Source organism: Lepeophtheirus salmonis, chromosome 7, assembly GCF_016086655.4.
Source record: "Lepeophtheirus salmonis chromosome 7, UVic_Lsal_1.4, whole genome shotgun sequence".
Classification (NCBI taxonomy): Eukaryota; Metazoa; Arthropoda; class Copepoda; order Siphonostomatoida; family Caligidae; genus Lepeophtheirus; species Lepeophtheirus salmonis.
Window position 1 is genome coordinate 9981676 of NC_052137.2, and position 6609 is coordinate 9988284.

At 28.2% G+C, this 6609-nt stretch overlaps 1 long non-coding RNA gene across 1 annotated transcript; it reads right to left on the reverse strand.

Annotated features, from left to right (window-relative positions):
* Positions 1-1411: 1411 nt before the first annotated feature.
* On the reverse strand, positions 1412-5929 carry LOC121121828 (uncharacterized). The gene is made up of 2 exons (XR_011781226.1): positions 5477-5929; positions 1412-2064 (listed from the first exon to the last, which is right to left on the reverse strand). It is a non-coding gene; the product is annotated as an uncharacterized lncRNA (long non-coding RNA).
* Positions 5930-6609: the final 680 nt, after the last annotated feature.

Genomic DNA, 6609 nt, shown 5'->3' on the forward strand with positions numbered 1-6609 from the left:
TTGGTAATGATGTCATTTATAGAAATATCCCCATTGTAAATTGTGAATTTAAGATAATTTTCAGCATGTTTAGAGTCATCCACACCAAATTACGAAATAGAACTCTGAATTTTGTACCATCTAATAGTAAGTATTCATTTTTTATTAATCTAATCATAAAATATGATTCTATTTTAGCCCTAATTAGCTTTTCCAATATTACATAGTCAATAAATATTACTTTTTTATCACTTAAGGATTAGTTATGGTTGATAAGCCCCATAAAATGAGGTTCAGAAAACTCATACAAGGCAAAAACAACTGCTTAAATGGTCACAACAACGGGGGTAATTACGTTGAGTGTAGCATTATAATTAGCAATTGTGCGTATCCTTCATGACAATAGTATGTTGTTACACAAGCATAAATAAGGGGGGAGGATTTTTTTTTGATGCCCTTAATAAGGAGTAATATCGCCGGACATTACTACATAATTAGCTTTTGCACTAAATCTTTACGATGAATTTAATTCTAACATTTTTTTTATTAGTATATTTATTGTCTAATTTTATGATTTTGACATTTACTTTATTATTAATAATTATTTAGATCTCATCGGTAGAGATATATCTATCCTGTACACAATTGTATATAGCAACTTCCACAAGAAGAAAAAGGGGTGATTATCTTTTGATTAAGCTCCACGTCTGGCTTGTGTTTTGTGTTCATGTAAGAACAAGAAATATTATTTGGATCAATCTATTATTTCAATATCCTGTATTTATAATTTATTGTTATTCTGATTATATGATTCTAATTGTTTAATTTTATATATTTAACATAAAAGTATGATGGTTTATTTTTTAATATGTAGATTATATTTAATTTAAGCCTTCTTTTTAAACTTGGAACTTCAAATATATTTCGAAATACTCTACTTTGTCGTTTCATTAGTTATTATTCTGAGAATATGGTTCATAATGAATTACAATTTCATGGAGTGTGACGTTTTCAAATCTACTGTAACGGATAAAAAACGTCTAAGTCAATTATACGTAGTATATCTTCATTAAACATTTTGCTAATAAATACTTTCGTTATACCCTCAAAAATCATAATAAAGCAGGCAGATGATAATCACATCAGTATTTTAAACAGTAATACTATAAGTCTTTCTCTCCCCCCTCCCCCCTTCTTCTTGCACTCGTTTTTCTCTACAAAATTATCAACTTTACTAATAAGTTGTATAATAATATTTGCTAAATAATGAACATTAAATATAGAATTATTTTATGTCTTGTTTTAAGTTATTGTTTTATTTGAATAGATACTTCATTAAAAATTATCATTAAAAAACGTTAAAAATTATTTACTAAGATATTTATTTAACTAATAGTAATAGAAAAAATACCTCATAATAACTGAATTACAATGATTATCACAACTTTATTTATTAACCATTATAAATGTACTAAAAATTAAGTCATAGAATAAAACTAATATTAAAATACATAAGTATATACACCTAAATCGCAATATAAATTGTTATTTTCTAAATACTGAGAAATTAAAAGATATAAAAATGTCAAAAATCCCAAAATTAAATACTATTTTCCTCCTCAAGACTCTGAAGTTCGGAACTCGGTGTAATTTTCACCTTTTTGGGTATCTTGTCAATGGGAAGAGGAGACTTTCCTGGAAGAATGGATGTAAGTCCACGGCAATCTACGGTCTCAACTACTCCTGCACATTTAGCGTGACATTTATTTGCGTATAAAACATTTTGAGTGGGAGAGCAAACAGGAAAAAATAGAGGAGAGCAGGATTTTTCACAACCAGAGCAAGAACCCTTAGAAACCCGATGAGAAGTTGAATCACAAATAGCTCCACAGATATCCGAGTAATCTTTTTGACCGTCTGCGCAGAAGGGAAGATAAAAGTTCCGTCCTTGAAATCGAGGAGTTTTGCATTTGGAACAGGAGGCTGATTTGAAGTTGATAGACTTTGAAGATGTTTCTCGGAATGAAAAAGAGCAAAGGAGTAAAAGGGTAGCAATTCTGGCTTCTAGCTTCATTATTATAGCTCCTGCAAAGAGGTAGAAATTATAGATAAATATGCAATTGAATAAAATGATTATATTTTGTGTACAATTTGCGATTTTGTATAAGCAAATTTTACAAGTTGCAACCAAAAAATTAGGTGTATAATTTAAAATTAAGTTATTTACATTACATTTACATGAGGATCATACAATAATTGAATATTCCGTGGATGCTCGATATGGTTGGACAAATTATAAAATAAAAGTATTTTTTAATAAGTAAAATTATAAAATATAATGTGGCACATTATGAAGTTCTAATGCCCACATTTAAGCTACTCATAAATATATAATAACCATCTAATAGATGAAAATGAAATGATAGTATCAATGTAGGGTTGGTAATTAGAGATATCATTGTTATAATTAATTTATACATTTTAAGGCGAAGACATTGACACTTGTACAACTTGCTTATACAATTTGCGAATTGTACACAACATATGTATATACATAATGTAGATAGACTCGAAACAAACGCAATTTCCATATTATAAAATAATTTTAAATGAAGGTGTCGAGGGAGTTTTTTTAACTTTGTCTAACGTTGTATATAAGTCGACATTAAAAACAATTTCTTCATATATTATGCTAGAGAAGTAAGATGCCAATTATATGATACATAATCATACCTTATTTTTATATTATCAACGGCCCCACTTCAGATACTATAATTGGCTACCTTGCTTAATGTTGTACATGAGATACTATTATACCATAGATAATATCTTTTAGTAAGGAACATGCAAAATAATTCATTGAAGCAGAACAAGAATTTTTCGATAACTATTTATTATAAAAATGACTATATATTTTTTAAATTAGTTAATTTTGATGACGTTGAAAAAAAGTGGATAGAACACAAAATAATAAAACTAATATGTATTTCTTTCACACCCAAAAGCTGATTTTCGATACATCGACCTTCGCTGGCACCGGAATGTATATGCAAGTAGGGGCCCAATTATATAGTAGTGACGTCATCAGAGGCGTCACAATATTATTTCTCAGGTGAGAAGAGGAGCAGAGACGTTGGACTTTTCAGACAATTTTAAAATAATATTCTTGTTTTTTTATAAATGCTAAAATTGAAAATAAACTTTTAATGTTGCGAAAAGACTAAATTTGAACGAATAACAATACTTTTCGAGAATAATTTTAGATTTCAAATTTATTTGAAGGGATAAAGTTAATAGATTTTTTTTTTTTTTCAAAAATCATGACATTTATAATTTTGTAGACTAGACGAAAAAATGTTATTAGAATAACTATAAAAATTCTACAAAAGTAGGGTTGGGTCCTTGTCTCCTAAGGTTCTGGAATCACTGATCTACCTACATGCAGTTGTGAGTACATTTGACATATCTTCTGTACATTTATGAAGGACTTAAAAGAGTGTTACAGTCTATAACAAAAGTTTAAATTATGTCATGAGTAATATGATAGTTAGTGTCGTGATCAAAACAAACTTACACGAAACCAAAATTTAGACTTAGAGAGATTGAGAGTAAAAATTGACTTTTTTTTTATATTTTAGGTGCTTTGGTACTGATCTTGACTACAAAATCAATATTTTTAAAGGTCAAAATCAACCCCTTCAAAACTTGACTATGATCAATCTTTAGAACCACATCACTACATACGTATAACTCAACTATTTAAAAAAAAGATTGACTTCCCCATTGTTAGTATAATTTAAAAACATACAAAAGTAAGTGGAATTTTGATGATGTGAACAAATGTTTATAAATCATTTGCATAGGGTTAATGAACTTTCATGCTCTTTACAACAATTTGGTGAATAAGATTTTTTTTTTACTCAAGGATTTAAAAGATAATTGTAATTAGCTACATAGATACAATGAGAAAGTGAAACTTTTATATAGTTTATTACATATAAAAACATAAAAAGGTTGTCTTCTCTCTAAAACCACGATGCATTGTTATTTGACATGTCTCATGCCCAAAAGATCTTCTTCTTTTTTTATTTTTTAGAAAATATAGGCATCTTTTAAAACCCATTATTTTATGTAAACAGAAATTCAAAACGTAATGTTCGTCATTCAATTTACAAGAAAAGAATTATAATACAAATAGTATTAAGTATAGCTATAAGTCTTTTTCTTCTGAAACTTAAAGGTGAATAAGAAAAAGTGGACTTAAGTACTGTCAAAGTGAAAGTGAAGCAAAACATTTCACTCGTCTTGAGTTATTATACGTTCCCTTTACAAATTCTATATGTGATATTTCTTTTGTGTCAAATGCTTCTGGTTATATATGTACATAAGTATAATATTTGGAAGAATATTCATAGCCAATAAATTGTAAGAATTCATCCCGTAATTTTTTTCAGGCGAATTTATGTTATGCTATAGAAAATGGTTGCATAAAGCAAATGACAGATTTTCTCATTTCAATAATAATGCTCCTACTTTTTTTGTGCTCCACTGATCTAATTGTGAAAATAATTATACATTCACATATTTCGTAGGTTCAAAGGTATTATAAATAGCTTATTTGCACTACAATCTCGTAATATGTACTGAAAAAGTATAAACTCTGGATTCAAAGCAATATAAACAAAAAAGGTGTTGTTATATTTTGGTTTATTGCAATCCTCTAAACAAGTTTCATCAGGGACTATTGACTATTTAAATATTCTAGTATCGTAATAATATCATCATCATATTGGTTCTCGAACATAATTATACAATATAAAAATGTGTATTTACTCATTTTAATATCATATTAAGTAAACATCATTGAATATGAGATCAAAAATGTTGTTAGTATTTTTATTTGCAATAAAAATTAATATCCAAACTTTACTCTCAATTATTTCGTTTATCCAAGTCAAAATAAAAAAAATCTACAGACATTTGAGTCTTCATATTATTAAATAATTCCCATTATACTCGTAAATATAAAAAGATCCCTCATTAATAAAAACGATAAAATGTCTTAAAACTGAATGTATCAAAATGAACTTGGTAGAAAAGCTATAATATTAAATTAAGTGAGAGTTTGTGTGTCTAATTTCAACAGCTACATAGTAATAATGTATGTTTTTTAATGGATTGTCTATGCAAGGTCTATTAAAGATTTTCAAAAATCAATAGCCATACTTAATCTTTCAGAGTGAGCACTATAAGCGAATTATCAACACATTAATAATTAATTAAGTTTTTTATGAGAAGAAAAATTGTAGTCCAGTTGCTTTGTCATCAAAACAATAGCAGGACTTTGAGGGGTGTAGAATATAAACCAAAACCTTCACAAATACGTCTTTTTTCTTTTAATTTACAAAACATTGAATCTCTAGACATAATATTATACCAATGTATGTACATACAATAGTTCGTTGGCAATTAAATTAATTAAATGATACATACTTACAATAAAATACTTGGACTAGGGGTAGAGTAGAATTTATTTAAAGGAATAAATATGGCCCACTAGGAACTTTTAGGATTCTACTCAGAGTTGGACACTACAGATCTAGAATGAATTTTCTAAATTCATTGATATTCAATTTATATACCATTATATATCGTCGTCAACAGAGAGGGTGTGGAATCCATACATACTGACGTATCCCCCCTTTACAAGAGGACAAGGTATGCAGCATTGTGTGCTTTATGATGATTCTCCGAAAAGTACTATACTTAGTTATTATAGTTGGTAGGTAGAAATCACGTAAGCTTCTATCAACGTATACCTCTGCCAACAAAGAGCAAAGTTTTGAAACAACGGATTTCATGTCAAATAGATTTTCTATTTTCCCTTTATTTTTCAAAGTCCTTAAATATTTTTATTGTTCTATATTTAAACTCAGATGATTTGGTAATACCTTGCGAGGACCTTTTTCACCTTTAAGATCTTTAAAGCTTCAATATTATTTGTGCATAAGTGCAATTCAAAAAAATTAGGTATAGTATACTCTCATATAGAATAACCGGTGAAAATATGTAGGTATACACAATACCAATATTATCTTTGCTCAATTAATCAAATAAATTGTATTCTTGTACACAAAACAAAAAATAATGCAAGGAAGAAGAATTTTCATAGTTCGTTGATCATTATTAGTTACATTCGTATGAGTCTCTCTTTTTTTTTTAAATGGGGTTATGAAACTATTGAATAACTTATCCTTGTAGAAAACGCCCTGAAAATATATGTTAATATTTGCATCGTTTTACAAAAGTAATGGGCATTAATATGAAATTAAATAAAATAAAGAAATATGATATTCAAAGTGAGAGTAACATACATTCCAGGTTAGTCAGAAAAGTTTTTGACCTCAACGTTAAGATGGCAGCACTCGAAAATAAAAGCTAGTTACATTCAAGCTTAATACAAGGTTATGCCATCATGTAATCGGGCTTGCTAGAATTTTCAATTTACCGTACCGGCTGCTAAGCAAGATAGACAGTTATGACGTTATAGAGTATAACAGCGGTACTCCAAAAGTAACAGTCAAGGAAGACGATATGTAGCTACTCTTGATAGGATTTATACTCTTTGAC